We start from the raw sequence: 20,926 nt of genomic DNA on the forward strand, positions 1-20,926 counted from the left end.
AGGGTCCCAACCACCCGGGTCCCGCACACCCCTTCCTCCGGACTGGCCCGTGCCAGCAGTGGTCAGCTACACTGTGCATTGGAGCCCTTGTTCTGTGTGTGTCCACTGTGTCCCGACAACCGCTTGCCACACACTCAGGCTCTGCCCTGCCTGCCAGTTGAATTTCTCACATAGTGCCCTGGACAGACAGGGCTGGAGGATCCTCTTCAGATATGGTCCTCCATACACTGCCAAACGTGGGTATGAGGACATGCTGTTCCACTGAATTTAGAACCAGCCTGGCACAAAAGAAAATGCACAGTGACATCCCTGCTAATCATTTGAAATATTTATATTCTCTCCTTAGCAGTAGCAAACTGAATAAATTAAAAGCATTCAGAAATGATACCACCCCCACAACTGGAGAGAGAGAGAGGTGTGTGTGTGTGTGTGTGTGTGTGTGTGTGTATGTGTGTGTAAGAAAAGGGTTACATGTGGTCCTAAAGTCAAAGCACCCAGGGGGCGTCGTGGGTTCAGTGTCCGGCTGTAACAGCAAAGTGGGCAGTCGGGACCCACCAGCCGCTCCACAGGAAAAAAGAAGAGACTTTCTACGCCCTCCCATCAGGAGGAACAGCCTCGGAAACTTGCAGTGGCGCTTTCACTTTGTCCAGTGGTCCCCGCCCCGTGGATGTGCATCTGGTCAAACGGGCCGCACTGAGAAGGGTAGTCCTGTGTTTCACCTTGGAGGGATTAATTACAGGGCTGTTTCTAAACCGCTCTCCACTGTGATTCACCCTTCGCCACAGAGTACGGAATCTCCATGGTGGGTGGAATGCGAGTTCATGGTACCAAACAATGCCCCCTGCGTCTGCTGTGCACTCAGGACACCTGGGTTAAAAGAATTACCTGGGTTAAAAGAATTAAACTTCAATTGTTGGACAGGTGCGTTTGGACTGTCAAGACGGCGGGTCACCACAAAACGCTCGGCCCCCTGCACCTCCAGGCGTCTCCCATATAGATGACGGCCTCAGGAATCCTGCGGGCAGCTATCCTCTGCCGGCTGTGGTGGCCGTGGGTAGGAAGTGACCACAAGGCTGGTGTTGGTGCGGCGAATGCATCCAAGAACACTGAGTGTCAGGTACTCCAAGTCTGTCATCTGGTCCCCTTGCGGAGCCACACTCGGCCTGGCACCCAGGTAGCTGACGCTCCCGAGCGGACAGCAGACACAGGGGGAGATTATTTGGTGCCATGAAGTCGCCTTCCACCCCCAGATACTGCCTTACCACTACAAGGAAGCATGATAGTTTCAGTATTTCAAAAACTGAAGAAGGAGAGAGAACCTGAAGAGAGGAGTGGGAGGGGAGGGGGCGGTGGTGGAGAAGGGGGCAGCTTGGCAGGCCTCATGCCCTGGCCCCACCCACGGGGGCACACATATTTTGGCAGGGCCTACAGCCCTGAGCCTGCACACCAAGAGGTGCCGCCCCACACACTAGCCTCCCAGAGGCCCTGAGCCCTGAGCGGGGCACAGCCTGCAAATTACAGGGCCTCCGTCTTTAGGGCCTGGAGCCCTCACCTTGGACCTCCTCTAGGGCCCACAGGGCAACTGGCCAAAGGCCTCTCAGCCACCAAGAGCTCCCAGACCTCCGGGTGCCCACTCAGAGGTCGTCCTGCCCAGCCACTGCACTGGTAGCATGACCTGGCTCCCTCTTTCCTCCCCACAGGAACCACCTCACAGGTCAGCTCAACTGTCAGGGGGAGCCCAGTCCTATCACATGTGCTTGCCCCATCACCCCCTTCTCATACAGCCCACTGCTGCCTGCCAGTGGGGTTTGACTCCAAGTGAACCCATGGGATAGGGCAGGAGGTCCCCGAACACTGAGCTCCTGAGCGGTGATTGCCTCCGCGTTTCCCTTCTCTGGGTAAGGTTTTGATTTTTCTTAGGTTGGGGCTTTTGCAAGTCTCACTGTACCATACCCCTGGCCCTGGGTAGGATACATGGTTACATGCTGGGCTGCTGACTGCAAGATTGGGTGGTGAGATCAACCGAGGGTCCCAATAAGTCAGCATGGACTCGATGGCAGTGAGTGAGTGATGTACTACAGAAGGAAGGAAGGCCTGGTGATAGATTTCAGAGAAGCCACATCCACCAAGGACTAATGGAGTGCATTTCTGCTCTGAGCCAAACGGGGCCTAAGGACTGACTTTGGTAGCAAATCTAACTGAACAAGAAAGTCACATCCCTTAGTAACCACCTTCCAGAGGAGAGGCCTGCTCTAAGCTCTGTGGCATGAGGTGGGGTACATCTGCTGATGTGCAAGGTGTACTGTGTGCTGAGAAGGTCCCGGGCACACTGAGAGATCCCTCACTTGGTGGGCAGGATCCTGCCCCCTCTTTCTCCAGGTCAGGGCACTATCGGCAGTGGTCAGCTACGCTGCATTGGAGCCCTTGTTCCGTCTGCACACACTGTGATCCCACCAGCCCATTCCACATGCCCAGGCCCTACTTCTAATCTGTTAAGAATCATAGTGACTATAGACAGGGCATACCCACCACACTTCCAAGGAATTCCAAGGTTGAAAACCTTCCTGGCAGGAGCTGCTACCCTTTTTAATTTTTTGTCCTGAGAGCAGTGGCTGGATTCCCACATCAGGCTTTTCCATTAGTAGCCACATTTAGAAGGTTTGGGTCACCCAGGCTCCAGCCAAGTACTCACTCCCCTGTTGCATGCCTCCACCTGGCTGTATCCATGTCACAGCAAGAAGTAAGAAGAGCAACACCTCTCCTGGGGATCCAGTCATTCTGAGCTACCCGTTAGGGCAGAGGAGAAATGTCCCTGTGGGTTTCTTAGATTTACAGGAGCAGAAAGCCTCATCTTTCTCCCAAGAAGTAGCTGATGGTTTCCAACTGGTATGCTTGGGGTAGCAGCTCTTTGGGGCTAGCATCTCAGGGAGCCACTGTGACATCAGGGTTCCATGAGATTGGCAGCAGTGGGCTCTATCCTGGAGCCCGTGTGCTTGAAGCAGGGTAGGGCCTGTGGTCCTGCACCTCTGCAACAGGAGCTGGGCCAGAGATCTATCACTGGGGAGCAGCCCTGGTGGCCTAGTCATGGCAGGTCAGTGGCTGGGGGGAGGAGACAATGGCTTTAGGAGGTCCTAATAAAGAAACGTAAGAAGAGAGGAATGGAAGGAAAATCCCTCAAGTTAATAGAAGCTATTTACGAAAGCCAATAGCCAATGCCATGGTCAACTTGGAAAAAGACAAATACAATCCCAATGAAAAAGGGGATCAGACAAGGATGCCACTTACCCCCACTTTTATTCAACATCACATTGGAGGTTTTAGCTAACAACAAATGGCGGCAGAACAACATTAAAGGTAACTGCCTGTGAGAGGAGGAAGTGAAAGTATTGCTCTTTGCAGATGATATGATTCTACACATTGAAAACCCCAAAACTCCACAATGGGAGTTCTGGCAGCAATACAGGAATATGGAAGAGTGGCAAGATTCAAGATCAACAAACAGAAGACTATTGGTTTTCTATGTACACTGGACAAGACCACAGAATAGGAGATCAATAAGGCAGTACCCTTCACAATAGCCAAGAACAAATTGAAATATCTAGGGATATACTGAACAACAACAAAAAAGATTTATACAAGGAAAATTACAGAACCTTACTACAGGAAACAAAAAGCAACCTCCACAAATGGAAGACTATACTAGGCTTGTGGATCTAAAGACTTATTATAGTAAAGATGTCAATATTACCCATGGCACTATATAAGTTTAACACTATGCCGATTCAAATACCAACAACCTTCTTCAAAGAATTGGAAAAATTGACCACCAATTTCATATAGTCAGAGAAGAAACCCAGAATTAGTAGAGAACTCCTCAAGAAGGCCAAAGTTGGAAGGTTCACTTTACCTGACTTTAACACCTCCTGTACAGCCACAGTGGTCAAAACAGTGTGGTATAGGAATAATGACAGAGACTCAGATCAATGGAAAAGAACAGATATCCCAGAAATAAAACCCTCAGCATATAGACAACAGATTGTTGGCAAGGGCCCAAGAAGCTTCGAGTGAGAGAACGATGCCTTCTTTAAAACGTGATGCCGCAAACAAAGAAAACTTGTAGAAAAATGTAACAAGAACCTTACCTCACCCCATGCACAAGAACAAACTCAAGGTGGATCACTGACTGAGAAGTAAAACCCCAAACTATGAGGAATATCAATGAAAGAATCGAGAGAAACCTAAGAACCTTGGCCCAGGGAATACCCAGGCTAACTGCAATAGGGAAGAATGCACACACACACACACACACACACACACACACACACGTGAAGCTGCATGAACAAGTAGCATGTACTAAAGATAAAACACCTGTGAGCATCTAAAGACTTCACCATGAGAGTAACACAGAGACTGGCGAAGGATTTTCGCAGTGACACCAGAGACAAAGGGCTTATTACTAAAATCTTTAATACCCTCCTAGCCTGCAAAAAAGAAGAAAACAATTAACCCCCTGAGAAAGTGGGCAAGAGACCAGAACAGAAATTTCACTAGGGAGGAGACCCAAATTGCCAATAAATATATGAGAAAATGTTCCTGATAATTAGCCATCAGAGAAATAAAAATCAAAACAACTATGGGATACCACCTAATGCCTTTGAGTATAGCTCAAATCAGAAATGCAGAGAGCAGCCTATGTTGGAGAGGATGTGGCAAGAAAAGGCCTTTCTTCCACTGCTGCTGGTTGGGTCGATATGTACAGCCCCTGTGGAAAGTCATCTGGCAATATGTAAAGCAAATAGCATTTGAGTTACCTTACCACCCAGCAATCTCTCTGTTGGGCATATATACAGAAGAGGTATAAATAGACCATGAGCAATTGTCTGTGCTCCAATGTTTATTGAGGCACAATTCACAACTGCACAGACTTGGAAACAACCTAAATTTCCATTGAGAGACGAGTGGATAAGAAAACCCTGGCACATGCACACAATGGAGTACTACTACACATCACTATAAAGCACTGACGATCACATGAAGCACATCGTCTCATGGGAAGACTTGGAGGAAATTACGCTAAGTAAAATTAGCCAATCACAAAAGGACAAGTACATGAGTCCACTGAGGTAAATAGAATCAGCACAGGTAATATAGAAGAAAAGACACCATCTCACACTACATAGGTTGAGGTACAGGCAATCAGGTGGAGGATAGCCCAAACCCAAGGATGTAAATATCCCCACACAAAGAAGGGGAAAGGGGTTTGAGGGGGGGGCATTAGAAAAGATGGAAAAAAGTCGGGGGAGAAGCTGGCAGTGGGGTGAGCAGGGCACTAATACACGCAGAGGGAGGGGAGGATTTATGTCTGCAGAGAAATGGGAGTTGGAGTGCAGGCCCTGCCATGGCACTTTAAACCTTGAGGGCAAAGTAACCACACGGAACAACTCCTGAACAGAGAGGTCTACAGGGCCGGCCCGAATCAGAGCCAAACTGACCCACTCCTTACAAGTCTGTGCTACAGAGGACAACACTAACCCTATAGGTTGGGGAGAGGAGCCGGCTTGCCGTGGCCACACGGAAGCAAACCAGGAAGGAAAGAGAGTGAGGGACTAGGTCCCACACTGGCACACCAAGCCCTGAGGGCAACGTCCCTGCTAGGAGCTGCTAAGACACAAAGAGGACTGTAGGGCTGACAACAGCTTGAGACATGTCCCTTCGCTGGAGTATGCTGTGACAGAGGACAATACTGAGGACACACGGGAAGTAGTGAGTCCGGTCTGACCCACCCATGGTGGGGTGAACCAACTCAGGAGCATAAAAGATCAGCAATGAGGGCAAAGCCAAGCCACAAAGCCCCTAAGGAGCCCCCAAAATAGACTTCAGGCTAGGAGCGACAGTTCCTTGTACCCCTCAGGACTACTGGGGATATAGTCATCAAGGTCAGCGGACAGATCCGGAATTATATGTCCTTTTTTTTTTTTCTTGTTCTCTCTTTTTCTTTGATCTTTTATTTTGTCACCATTATTGTTGCTCTGAACCACCTATATAAGATAGGCAAGGGAAGCAAGCCAGAGCAGAAGCAATGAGACTGGGAGGAGGAGGCAGGGGAAGGGAGGGGTGAACAAAGAATGCCATACTCAGGGGAACAACTAGGGAATTAAAATCAACAACTAGGAGGATCTAGAGATCCTGGTGGTGCTGGAGCAACAACAAACTAGCTGAGAGGAATTACTAAGAGGCAGAAAAGGGGCAAGTGTGATGGGGGGGTTGGAGGAAGGTAAACTGAAACACAAGAAAGGTCTAGGAGACAAAGCTATGGATAGAGGTATAAACATCGTTGGGTACATATATAAATATATTAATTAATAAAAGAGATGTTGGCCTAGTACATATATTTATATGGCAAGACATTAAGGAAGTGGACAAACATTGAGTCTCTACTCAAGTCCTCCCTCAACGCAAAAACACTTTGTTCTAATAACCTGGAATTCTGCGATGCTCACCCTCCTGGCATGATTGCTGTAGACAAAATGGGTGCGTTAGCAAATATAATGAAGGCAGCTGATTGTGCCTGGCTATTAAAAGATAATGCATAGTGTGGTCTTAAAGACTTGAAGTTTAAAAAGTGGCCATGTAGCAGGGAAGCAACAAGCCCACGTGGAAGAACCACACCAGCCTGTGTGATCACGAGGTGTGGAAGGGATAAGGTAAAAGGCATCAGAAGACCCAAATCAAAAATACATATTGTTGAGAACAAGGGCGGTTGGAGCAGAGACCCAAAACTCCTCTGTAGACAATAGGACATCCCCTCACAGAAGGACCGCAAGGAAGGGATTAGTCAACCAGGGTACAGTATAGCACCGGTAAAACACACAATATTCCTCTGGTTCTTTGAGGTTTCCTCACCCCCACTGTCATGACCCCAGTCCCACCTTTCAGTTCTGACTATACCAGAGCATGTACATTGGAACAGATAAGATACATGGAATCAAGGTCAGATAAACTCCTTAGGAACAGAAATGGGAATAGCAATACCAGGAGGGTAGGGAGAATGTGTTGGGAGAAATGAAGGAAGGAGGACCAGATCACAATGATTGACGCATCTCCCCCGCCCCCAGGTGGATAACAACAGAAATGTGGGTGTAGGGAGACAGTGGTTGGTATAAAATATGAAAATAATTACAATTTCTCAAGGATTCACAAGGGTGGGAGGTGGGGGAAGGGGGAAAAAGAGGAGTGGTTACCAAGGGCTCAAAGAGAAAGCAAATATTTAGAAAATGATAATGGAAAAATATGTACTAATATGTTTGATACAATTGATGTATGGATTGTTATAAAAGCTTCAAGAGCCCCCAATCAAATGATCTTAAATTAAAAAAAACTAATTATATTGGGGAGGGGGGTGGCAAATGGAAGCTTGTATGAGGAGTCCTAGAAGGAAGAGAATGCTTTCCTGTGGTAGCAATGTTCAACAATAGGGCTTTATGTGATTGACTGAACTATGGAATGATATGATGCCTGTATTAGCTCCCAATAAAATTGTTTTATTAAAAATAAAGCTTAAAAAGTTATCACTATAGAAATTAGAATGATGTTTTTCAGCAGCATTTCCTACTTATATAAGTTTGCCACTTTCAATGCTTCCAAATGGTTCATTTTGTCTCTATTAACCATATATCTTATCACATCATGTCTGTGTCCCTTTTCCATTGTTTTATGGCACATGTCGGTATGCATACTTTAATATCATGGTCTAGGCCAGTGGTTCACAACCTTCCTAATGCTGTAACCCTTTAATACAGTTCCTCATGTTGTGGTAACCGCCCCTCCAAGCACAAAATAATTTTTGGTGCTAATTAATAACTGTCATTTTGCTACAGTTATGAATCGGGCGACCCCTGTGAAAGGGTCGTTCTACCTCCAAAGGGGTTGTGACCCACCATTTGAGGATGACTGGTCTAGGCCAATCCTGGCAGGTGAACACAGCACCATGTTGATTGACCTATTCTTGGCCAAGTTCTAAGCTGCCCTTGCAACCGTCATGTAAAGAAAATATGAAAGCCAGTTGGGATCTGTAAGGATCTTTTTTAAAAATTACAATAGTCATCTCTACCATTACAACATGATATGAATTGGGAATAATTATATGGAAGAAATGTTCAAGCAAGAAAATTTTACTTTCTGGAACTGCTATGCCTCAGAGAGGATATTGTGACCACCATTTGCCAACAGGAAACCTCTTTGGCCCTCTGGCTTCATTCACCTGTGGAAGGCTCACTGCTCTATCTGAAAAACTCCCATTCATTAGTTGCAGATACAGAGAAGCCCCCCCTCCAAAAAAAAATCACTGTCAGAGAGTCGGTGCCAACTCATAGTGATCCTATAAACAGGGTACAACTTCTCCTATGTGTTTCTGAGACCATAGCACTGTACTGGAGTGGAAAGCCCTATCTTTTTCCTGACTGAGGGTTATCAAGCCAATCCATAAACACTATCCCCCCAGGTGCTTCCAGGTGCAGCACAGTGTTCCAGAAATAAGACCAAAGACCAGAAGACTTTCTCCCAGATCAATGATCACATTGCACCGAACAACAACAAAATGATAACCACAACAGCTTCTTTTAAAATGACATGTTTAGCGCTTATGTAAATTTCCTGGGCCACAGTGCTGCTTTCGTGGAGCTGAATGATAATAATCTGTTATTTGCTTTGAAATAATTAACTTTTCAGTAATTATCCTAATATTTCCTTGATATTCCAGCTACTATTTTCTTTTTTCTTCCCAACTCTTCCCCAAAATATACTTAACTAAAAAATGGATTCTTTCTACATTGTGCATTAGCCCTATGTTTCTTGATACCCATAACTCTAGAAAAGGACTCACATAAATATTTTCCTTTAATCATAGGTGTTCTACCTTCAGATTGTTAATTTATAACTGATGATAAAATATTTAATAGACTTGGCAAAATCAATAAAGTCTATCTTTTTAAAAATAGAAAAAACAAACAAAAACAAAACCATTTTAATGGAATGGAAAAGACTTAGTGGAATGCTGGGGAAAATATAAACCTCACTGCCATCCAGATTATTTCACCCCAGAGTGACCCGAGAAGGCAGAGTGGAACAACCCCTGTGGGTTTCTGAAACTAAACATTTAGGGGAGTAGAAAATCTAGTCTTTCTATTGCACCGCAGCTGGTGATTTCAAACTACCGATCTTTTGTTTATCAGCCCATTGCATAACCAGTGCACCACCAGGCTTCATATTGGCTTGCCAGAGCAATGAACAATAAGTGTACATGAGAGACTGGGTAGAAAAAGGAAGCAAACAGGAGAGAGTAGAAAACAGAAAATACATTGCTTTATTGATAAAGGGAGCTTAGGGACTCAAGATGAAAAGCTAAACTGAAAGGAAAGTTTTCAGCTCGAGAAACTAACTTAATACAAGCTATACTAAAAGGTCATGGAAAAATTCTGCTGTTGTGCTAGTCTGGGTACGCTAGTGAAACAAATCTAGGGAGACATTCATATGTATATAAGAAAGAGCTTTATACAAAAGAGTAATTGTATATTAAGAAAACACCCCAGCTCAGTTCCAATCAAGTTCATAAGTCCAATATTGGCCCATATGTCCAAAACCAGTCCATAAATTCCTCTCTAGATTCACACTACACATGAAATGGAAAAGCACAGGCCAATGGGTGGGAAAGTTTTGTGGATCCAGTGGTGGTGGAAGTATCTCAGAGCTGGTGTGGGTCTCCATGTGGCTCCTCCAGCTCCAGGGCTCTGGTTCTGTCAGCTTAGTTCCATATGGCTTGTCAGTAGAAAGACTAAGCAACACGTGTCTCCCACCTCCAGAGAGGAATACAGGAGTTCCCAGAATCCTCAGGAGATAGCCATGTACACACGGAGGCATCATTGACTATGGCAGTTATCTTTTAAATTTCATATTTCCTTGAAATTTCCATGACTGGGTGCTACCAGTAAGCATTGACTCAGTTGTACTGAATTTGGTTTGGTTTAGCATCAATATAAATGTAGTATTTGGAAATTATGAAATACTAGAGAAATGTAAGGTTTGAGTAGCATTGGTTTTCAAACTATATATATTTAGTTTTATTGTGCTATAATTAATGCATCATATAATTCCTTAGTTTAATATTAAGTAGCTTCTTAGATCTTAAAGGCTTGTTTTCAAACAATTATCCATCCACATGAAAGCACACCATCATCCATCCCTGAAAGACTGGATTATATAATCATATAATCCAAAATTGAATAAGCCTGAATCAATCATAGCCTGAATTGTGAGAAACTGGATTGCAGAAGGCTATGGATGACAATGGGACCTCAAGATACTTTTTTCAGAACTTCATAGGCAATAGGCCTCTGGTGAACTCCCTCTATCTGTAATTGAGGGGTGGGAGGAAATTGGTTACTAAACAAAGCATTGGAGGGGTGAGTATAGAAGATCAAAGGGATAAACCTGACGAACAATTAAGACATTGTCACTTGATTTCCCCTCTGTTGCATGCTGGACCTGGTGTGATTTTCAACATTTTCTGTATTTTTGTTTTGTTCCCTTTTTTGTTTACACATATTAGGGTTTTTAAAATCATTTTATTGGGGGCTAATACAACTCATCACAATCCATGCATACGTCAATTGTATAAATCACATTTGTACATTCATTGTCCTCATCATTCTCAAAACATTTACTTTCCCATATTAGGGTTTATCTCGGCTGTGTTATGTCATTGGGGGTCACCTTCTTGAAGTTGTGCTATATGATTTTCTGGTTTTCAGCATATGAAACCCAGGATTGATGAACCTATAGGAACAATAAGTAGAATAAGGGTGTCGGGGGTAGGGGACATGGACATAACACAGTGGAGGTGGTTGGGGGTGGGGGGGGGGAAGGGGAGGCAATGTCAAGCAGTCCAGAAAGGAAAAGAATGTTTGGAAACTAATTGTGCTAGCAATTATACAATAGTGCTTGATGTGATTGAACTACAAAATGATATGATATATTTACTAATTCCCAAATATATATATATAAATAAATGAAGACTTGTGCAACCATCAACACTATCAATTTTGGAATACTTCATTACTGCTTGTACCCATTGGTGTTGACAGCTCAGTTCTCCCTCCCTCTCCCTTTTGTCCCCAGGTCCTTGTCATTCCAGTTACTGTCCTCCTACACCCTGGATTCCTCCACAGAAAGGGTAAGAAACAAGGTCAAAGAACAGGGCGAGGGAAGGCACTCGGGGACAATGATCATACAAGGCAATGAAAGACCTCAATCTAAGAAAGAGCAAACAATATTTAAAAATTGCAGCTGAATTTCAAGTGCAGCCATAAGGAGCTCTAGAGGCAATCTGTTACACTCCAGTCTAGGCACAGTTGCTAAGAACCTCCTTACAAGGCACTCTGTCTGATTTTAGGGCTGTTCACACTGCTACGCCGAAAGTGCATTACAGCATTTTCAGTATTTTTACAATTAGCCTGACTGCAAAAATATTAGTACATATGTAACAAAGTATTAAAAAGAGCAGGCACACTTAAGGACTTTAGATACTGATATTATGACCTTATGGTATGTGATTAATATGCATATATCTTATGCAGGGCCCCTGCTACCATCTATGCATGTGTACTTGAAGAGCTTATGAGCATTTTAATAGAATGATTTCAGTTTTACCCAACTTATTTTGATGTGCAGAACTGCAATTTTATACTTACACAAGCATGAATAATTTTGTTAATTTCTACAGCATATAAAGTTTACACTCATAAGCTCAGAGCACGATCCCATATTGAAATAAAACATAAAACCAAAGTAACAGTCTTTGAGTCCCTCTGATATTTAGTGACCCTGGTGTCATAGTAGGTGACATGTTGAGCTGCTAATTGCAAGATCAGTAGATCAAAACTGCCGGCCAATCTGTATGAGAAAGGCAAGACTTTCTACTCCAAAAAGATTTACAGTCATGGAAAACCACAGGGGCAGTTCTACCCTGACCTAAAGGGTCATGATGTTATTGAAATAAATATTGCATCATCTGAGGTTTCCCAGGACTATGAAACAATGCAAGTTTGTGTTCAGCAGAAATTGAGGGTGAATGCAGCTTTAAACTTTTGGAGGAAAAGAAATATAAGTGAACTGTGGCAGTCACATAATCTGACAACTTGAGGAAGGACTGGAGTCTAGCCTGTCAAATAGGTCACAGCTTGTGAACCTCATTTGGAGGCATGACAGAGATAGACAGCTCACTGGAGGCCAGATGCTCTCTCTCCCTGTGAGACATTACTCACAACAAACCTGATGCAGCTATGCTGATGGAGCCAGAGGAGCCATCTGGAGACCAATATCAATGTTGAGATGGTTCTATTGCCACTGGATCCACAAGACTTTCCACCCACTGGCCTGTGATCTTCCTGCATTTGGCATCATTGCATGTGTTTTGTGAGTCTGAAGAGAAATTTATAGATTGTTACTGACCATATGGAATTACGGACTTGATCTTGACTGGATTGTGATGTTTTCTCAATATTCAATTGCTCTTATATATAAAGCTCTTACACACATATGAATATCTATGAATTTGTTTCTCTAGTCAACCCAGACTAACACATGAACTTAGACCTTATTTGGTGAGGACAGAAGCAGTAGTGGCAATTCCCAAGAGATATTATGAGTGAATTATGTAATTCCCGAGAGTGTTCAAAGAGGTAAAACTAATGTCACAGCAATTACTGTAAGATCAACATAAGCCAAAAGGGATTTTTACAAAGATGAACCTAATAGGGTCTTAGGATATAAGTTGCCTAACTGTTTTTAATCTATCAAACACAATGACTATTGTCTAATTGTCCTACCTCTAAAGAAATGGGATCCTACTCCTACAGTGACAAGATGGCTCAGGAGAAATGACACAGCCAGTGATGCTCAGATAAAAGTGAAGATTATTGCAAGTGTGGATGTCAATCAAGGAGAAATATGGACATGTCTTTAACAACTTTATTAGGACTTTTGTCAGGTGTTTTTATGTTTTCATTAATATTTTAAAACTCGAATCATATCAAGGCTGGGACCAGAAGATCCCGTCATCACGGCGTTAACCATAGCATGTTAGATTGTATCAAGGGAAAATCCTTGCCCACCGAAGTTGACATAAAACCTCAATATCACATCCATCTCATCTAATCTTTTTAAAGTGGTTAAAACCTAGTTTCATTTTCAAACTTAGAAAAAAGATTTTTGAGAAGATGGAATTTTTCCAATATGTCACACGCAAGAAAATGGCAGAATCAAGACTCTTAGTTCAGATGTTTATCTCGGGGTATGCTTGTCATTCCAAGCTGATGTTATCTCTAATTAAGATTTGATATTTGGTTTATCCTAAATATTTGAATTGTTATTTTGTAAAACATTGCATTAAAGTATTTATCTTTATTAGTGTTTAAAAAATATTTTAAAACTCATTCTTATAACAGTCAAGTTTTGAGTATCTTTTTTATTGTTCTTACTTAAATGCTAACTATACAAAATAATAAACTACATTTCAGTATATTTTTTGTATATATGCCTAAACAGTCACTGAACCAGTTGTTAACCAGTTGCTAAATTTTTAACAGTTAGTGTTAACAGTTAGTTTAACTGTTAACAATTAGTTGACAGTCAGTGAATCAGTTGTTAACCTGTTGTTAAATTATTTGAATCTCACAACTGAATGGAAGATCTTGGAGCCATGGTGGATTGCCTTCCTGTGCCCAATACTAGTTGATAAGAAGAAAAACAGTACATCTCACTTAGCTGCTGTGTGGACCTGTTGCTTCTAGTAAAGTCATTACTTAAAAGCAAATGTTAAAAATATGGAAGAGTGGGTTTAAAATGTTTTCAAGCAGTCATAAACTGGTGGTGGTTAGAACTATCAACCAAAACATAAATTATAAGTGATGGAAATATTCATATTTTAAAACAAGAGTTAAGTGGATTTTGGGAACAGGAAAACTATCTTACATTGGTTCCAGGATGCACTGGTAATATAGCTAAGGATGTATGTAGATGCTTATTGATTACAATTGCATTGAGAAGTTTCTATACTAAAAAATGCTTGTTTGTTGAAATTATCCATGGAATGTAAGCTTTCCAGACAAATGTCTGTTCTGAGAATTGTGAACTGTGGAAGAAATAAAAAAAACGGGTTTTTTCTTCTAAATAGTCACACAATGAAACCACTTAATGAAATCCTAACAATCTATTTCACACTGAAGGCAGCAGCTTCAACTTTAATGAAGATTGTTGGCTGAAGTTGCAATAGGGATTTATATGTTTAAGCACTACTGGAGCTTAATGCATCCCTACATGTTGCATAATATAATTTATACTATGTGAAAAATAGTACAGGACTTATTACTTGGAGAGGAGTCTCTGTGTCAGAGTAGAAGATACATATTGGGCAGCAACCTGCAAGGGCAGCATTTCTAAACAACCAGCTCCTCCGAGGGAGGAAGATGGTGCTTTCCATGCTTGGAAAGAGTTATAGTCTCAGAAACTCACAGGGACTGTTGTAGCCCATTCTGTGGGATCGCTAGGAATTGACATGGACTTGATGGCAGTGAATTCGGTTTGCTTTTTGGTTATTACCAGGAACCACAAAACCAATAATCATGAATTTTTTAAGATTGTACTTTATTTTTAAAAAGAACTTAAAATGTATGCAGCTATCTTCTTATCTTGAAAAGATTAAAAGTTTCCAATATCACAGCAAATTATAAAATTGTTTTTGTTCACATTGTGATACTACTGTGTAGTCAAAATGCTTTATTCATTAAATTGTTAAACTACACAGATCTCTTAAAAAGAAATTTAAAAAAAACAGTAGTGCTTCTGACATGATAAAATTATAGAATTATGTCGCAGGTTTACATTCATGTAGAATGTGGTTGAAAATTATTCCATGCCATATTTAATGCTGGAGAATGTTTTTAGTATCTCTGGTTATCTTTTGTCAGAATCTTCAAGGTATATATATTACATATATTAAAAATGCTATTATACATATAATATTTAATTATATATTATACAGATATATAAACAAAAATGGAATATGTATTTATATGAATGCTTATATGGAAATGTTTAATTTAGCTAATTGATGTACAGTTTTAATTAAATATTCGTTTCTAATATTTTCAGTTATTTATCATGGAAGCATCTTGCATTAGAGTAAATTCATGAAGTATATCTTTAAAAAATTACATTGTTACCTGGAATAAGTATCAGGTGAGTAATGCCTATTCATCTTTGCTTAGAGTCTGGACTTGATAAAATCCATAGTCTGAAGGGACCATATGTGGCAGTGACTGCCACTCCGTGGACTAAAATGCGGCAGCATGTTTCTGTGAAGATGTGTAGACTTGGAAGCACTGTGCTGTGTTACTATGAATCAGAATGTGCTCGATGGCAATGGAATTTTTGTTTAGATTTATTTATTGGGTTCCCTACATCTAACTACTGTGCTCCTATAGTTCTTTTATAATTCAGAATGAATGTGGAGGATAAAGAGAGTCATTAGATCATGATAATAAATAGTTAAATTGAAATTTCATATTTTCACCCCAGGTGTGAACTAGCATAATTACACCAAATATATGGTACAGGAACACCAAGGTCAACTGGCATAGGGAAGTCCACAAAAATAATGTCCTGCCTCATATTGCAGTGAGTAGCAATTTGGTTCTTTCTAGCTCATGAACTGCCATTTGAGATGCAATTAAAAGTCTTTCTTTATCCAGAGCAAAGAAGGAGGAAAATTGAAGATGCATGGAAACAACTAGTTCAGTGTACTAATGGACCCTGGGAACCTCAACTTCTATGACCCTCAGATCGAAAGAGATAGATGGTACTTGGCTATCATCATTGATTCCTCTGGAAGAGATCCTAAAACATGTGGGAGAGAAAAATGTAAACTACAATTAAAAATCATTTGAAAAGACCAGGCTTCCTGGTCAGATAGAGATGGTGGAACCCCTGAGACTATGCCCTTTAGCCATTGTGCAGGCCTAGAACTGAATTCAAACCTGTGGCTCAATTTCCATCCAAGTAATAGCTATGCAAGCTAAACAACAATACTAGAGTGATATGTACTACTTAAAATAATCAATTATTTGAGATTAAAAGGGTAGCATTGGTTCAGGGACAAATTCAGAAGGCAAAGAGTGTTTGGAAAAAAAGGAAGAATAGAAAAAGGAAATGGGAAGAAAGGGGATAAGCTATGGTATCTTATGGGGCTGATAATTGTAAACTATGGTGTCTTCTGGGGATGATAATCAGTAAACAATAAAATTAATTTTTAAGAAATATGACTTCTCAGTACTATTTTGGTGTTTTTAAATTAAAATAGTATTAAATTCATTGTTTATTTATAGAATATTAAAATGTTTGAAATATACAGTTATTCTAATGAAAAGATTATCATTTAGTTCTTTAATTTTGCTGTATTATAGATACAATTCCCAATATATTTGATACATTTTGTAGGATTAAAATCAGCGAATCTACCTATTTCACACCATTTTGTAATAACAAAAATAGGAAAACAGATATACAGCACATATAATGGCATTAAAATGAAACATTTTTGCTTTTTCATCAGTGGAAATGTAACAAAATAATATAAACGTTAAATATTTAATATGACAATGATAATGGAGTTATAATGAAATTTAACCTATGTTACCATGGAATAAAAGAAAAATAGAGTATTTTCTTTATAGAAACATTGTGTCTTCAATGTGAAAATAATGTAAAACATAGAAATAAAAATGAAATATATATGTCAAACTTGGGAACACATTTTGCAAAATAATCAAAAGTAAATGGTATAAACAATCTTTCACATGTCAATTATGATTATGTACGGCTATTAGGGTTCCAGTTTTATGGTGACCGTGTTTCAGGATTCCACAACGGTAATCTTGATAGATTTGTTTGAAGGACAAAGTATTAATCTAGAGCCTCAATATGAAGAAATTTTAAGGAAGTTGAAAAACTGCGTTGGTGAGAAAAAGCTCAGGAAAGTTGTGCCAAGGAACATTTTTCATCACAAAACATTCTCCATTACAAAAAGCACTTTCTTAAGGAATAGCAAGGGGAATCCTAGGAGAAGTCCATTGGAAAACCTTACTCTGTCCACCTTACAACACTCATCTTAACTCTTTAGACTTTTAGTTTGTTCCCCAAAGTCACATGATATTTAAAAGGAACACAACTTTTTTTCACACAAGAATGTCCAAACTGCTATTTTGATGGAGTATAGATGAAAAAGTGTAAAGTCATTTGGGGAAGTTTAGAGAGATAGAAAAATGGGGGGGCTTCTGGCAAGATGGTACCAATGGGACTCCACAGAATTCAGCCCAGGAGAGTTGCTTAGAGGGAAATTCAACACTGCTGGAACGCAGGAGGAGCATCATAAAGATAAGTAGGCACAGACCCGTGGGGTTTTGAGGAGAAGGGGGCTTTTGGCTTACCTTAGTGGAGGCCAGCTGGGGCCTGACCCTGGTTGCGCCACTGTCTCTGCCGGAGCCGGGACCATTTGGTTTCAACACAGCCACAGTTTGCCACCCCCCCACCTCAGAGCAGGGACTGGACACTTACAGCTCCACTGGTGGGGATCTCCACTCAGCTACATTGTTGCTTTGTTCCATCTCTTCACTATATCCCCATCCTGCCGTTACCTCCCCCCCCCTTTCAGCAGGCTTGCTTTTCTTGGTCTCTCACACTCTGCTGCTAACCTCCAGACCACTCCTCTTAGCTTAGGGCATTTACACCTGCGCTACACCCAGCTAGATGAGCTCCACCCTGTGTAGCTAGGGAGGCTGGGAAAGGACCTGCCCACCACCACCAGGGGATACGCTGCTCAACTTCTTACTGGGGAATTCCTGCCTGTGTGCCTGGCGGCATAAGGCAGCTCGGCCAACACTCCTCAACACTCCAAGATGCTGCAGGAACCTCTGCCCAACCTCTGCAATACCAAAGCAGACAACCCTCTGGGTCACTCCCCTGAGAGGGAAGCCACAGGAGGATAAAGTGATAGGTTAATTCCATAGTGAAATTAACTGTAGGCAGTTCGAAGAAGCATTCCTACAGTCTCCTAGAGAGAGCCAGTGCTCTTTAACTCCCTGGAAAATGGCACCTGGCTCATCTAAAACAATGCAACACAAACAGCGATCAGCACCAACGACCTCAACGTAAAAATGGGAGAAAAAAGGCAATGGCAGGAGATGTCCTGAACATAATGACATGCATAGAAGAAGCAGATATTGAGCTGCCACAGAAAGAAATTTTCAGAATTCTACTTGGAGTCATACTGGATATGAGGGAAACAATACTGGAAAAGGATGAAATGATAGATGAGGTAAAAGCTATAAACCAAAAAGAAATACAGGAGCTTAGGGAGGAGATAACAAAAACCAGTAGCAGACTCACGGACCTCGACAAGTGACTGCAGGAATCAGAGAACCGCGTCAGTGACTTGGAGGACAGCCAAGCAGAATTTAACAAATGTGAACAGAAATCTAATAAGATCATCAGAGAAGCTGAAGAAAATAAAAGAGCTATGTCTGATGCTATGAAGCGGAACAACATTAGAATTATTGGCTTACCGGAAGAAGACACAACAAAGAAGTCATCTGCAACAATAGTGAGAGAATTCTTGGAGGAAAGATTCCTCAGCTTAATGAAACCCAGGCAAAGATTCAGGAGACTGAAAGAACACCAGATAGATGGAATCCCAAGAAAGTCACCAAGGTACATAATAGTTAAATTATCCAACTTTGAGGAAAAGGATAAAATCATGGGAGCAGCTAGGAAAAACAATCACATATAAAGTTTCCCAAATAAGAATATGCTTAGACCTATCAGCAGAAACTATGAAGAAAAGGAGAGAGTGGAGTAACATATTCAAAAAATTGAAGGAAAATAAAGCAAACCCAAGAATACTCAACCCAGCCAAATTATTATTCAAGATAGATGGAGAAGTAAGAATCTTCCCAGAAAAGGAAAAACAGAAAGAATATGTTAGAAAAAAACCAGTCTTACAAAAGATCCTTGCCGACTAATTATGGGCAGAAGAACAACACTCACCAAGCATAAATAAGAGACCACCACATAGAATAACCTCACCCAGAGGGCAAAAAAGAGAAAACAGACCTCAAGATAGCATTGACTTAAAGATGGAAAGACTTTAAAGGCTGCTGAGGAAAGCTTTAAAAAAAAAAAAGGCAAAAGGGGCATAGGGAAAAAGCTACGGTATACCAAACATTCCATGGGTGAGGACCTGGTAATATGACAGGGATCAGACAAAATACAGGGATACACATGGTAGACAACTAAAAAGGAGGTGGGAAAAGGAAAAAAAAATAAAAAGGGTAGCGGGGGCACAGGGCCCTAACCAACCCAAGGGGAAGATACTGTTTGTGTCTCCACAGGTAAAGAGGGACCAGATTGCTACCTGGTGTTCTTAGATGTGAATGCAACATGCTGGCATGGAGTAGGGAACCAGTGGAGGGGCCTGCGGGGCAGGCCCCTACGCCAACTACTAAGTGGGCACCTGCCCCTCCCCTCAGAAGAATTTATTTCAAAGGATGGCACTGAATCTACAGCTCCGGAATAGGGATATATCTCATGGGAGCACACAGGAGCAAATGAAGGGGGAGGAGGAGAGAGTGGAGCACATCATGGCCCACCAGGCCGTGAGGTCGATGTTTCCAATTAGAGCAGCCAGTCGACAGAGAGGACCACATGGCCGGCCTCACTATGAGACATGACTTCCCTCACTTACCCATAGCCCTACAGGGGACAATACCGGAGACAAAGTATGTGAATTGCACCCGCTCAGATCACAACACCGAGGCAAAACATTAAGTGGGTGCATCAGAACAGCAAGGGAATGGAGCGGCAAGGTCGCCAGGGAATGCTGAAGGTGAACTTTGGGGCCAGGCTGAGGTGCCCCAACAGACTGGACTAGAAAACACTCCTAAAGACCAACAAACAATCCTTTAACTAATTACAAGCTTTTCTTTCTTGTTGTGTTATGTTTTGCTTTGTTTTAGTCATTGGTTTGTTGTTGTTGTTTTGTTGTACATTGTTGCTTGGTTGTGCTCTGTCTTGTTTTGGTGCATGTTATTATCTCCTCAGGTGTGTCTAAATAAGATAGGCTGGATGAGCAATTGGAGGAGAAAACAACGGGTCCGATAGTTCCATGGGGACATTGGAGATAGGGAGGTGGGGGGAAAGCTAGTGGTGTTAATAAAACCAGGGACAAGGGAACAATAAATTATCCAAATCAGTGGTGAGGAGGGTGTGGGAGGTCTAGTTGGGCATGATCGAGGGTAATGTAACTAAGAGGAATTGCTGAAACACTGGTGGGGATTGGGCATGATAGTGGGACAGGAGGGAAGCCAAAGGAAATAGAGGAATGAGCTGGGAGGCAAAGGTCATTTATAGAGGTCTAGATAAAAACATGTACCTATGCAATATATTTATAGATGAGAATGGGGAAATAGATCTATGTGCATAAATTTATGGGGTTAGTATTAAGGTAGAAGAGGGACATTGGACCTCCACTTAAGTACTCCCTCAACAAAAGAATACTTTCTTCTATTGGCATTCTATGATGCTCACCTTCCCGACACAACCATTGAAGACAAAGTGGATGAATAACTAAATGTGGTGAAGAAAGCTGGTGGTGGCCAGCTATCAAAAGATATAGCATCTGGGGTCTTAAAGGTTTGAAGGTAAACAAGCGGCCATCTAGCTCAGAAGCAATAAAACCCACATGGAAGAAGCACACCAGCCTATGTGATCACAAGGGCTGAAGGGATCAGTTATCAGGCATCATGGAACAAAAAAATCACAT

General features: G+C 41.8%; 1 pseudogene; it reads left to right on the top strand.

Moving 5' to 3' along the window:
* The first annotated feature begins 997 nt into the window (after nt 1-997).
* LOC142433587 (KATNB1-like protein 1 pseudogene) lies at nt 998-14,096 on the top strand (annotated as a pseudogene).
* The last annotated feature ends 6,830 nt before the right edge of the window (nt 14,097-20,926 follow it).

This window comes from Tenrec ecaudatus, chromosome X (genome assembly GCF_050624435.1).
Source record: "Tenrec ecaudatus isolate mTenEca1 chromosome X, mTenEca1.hap1, whole genome shotgun sequence".
Taxonomy (NCBI): Eukaryota; Metazoa; Chordata; class Mammalia; order Afrosoricida; family Tenrecidae; genus Tenrec; species Tenrec ecaudatus.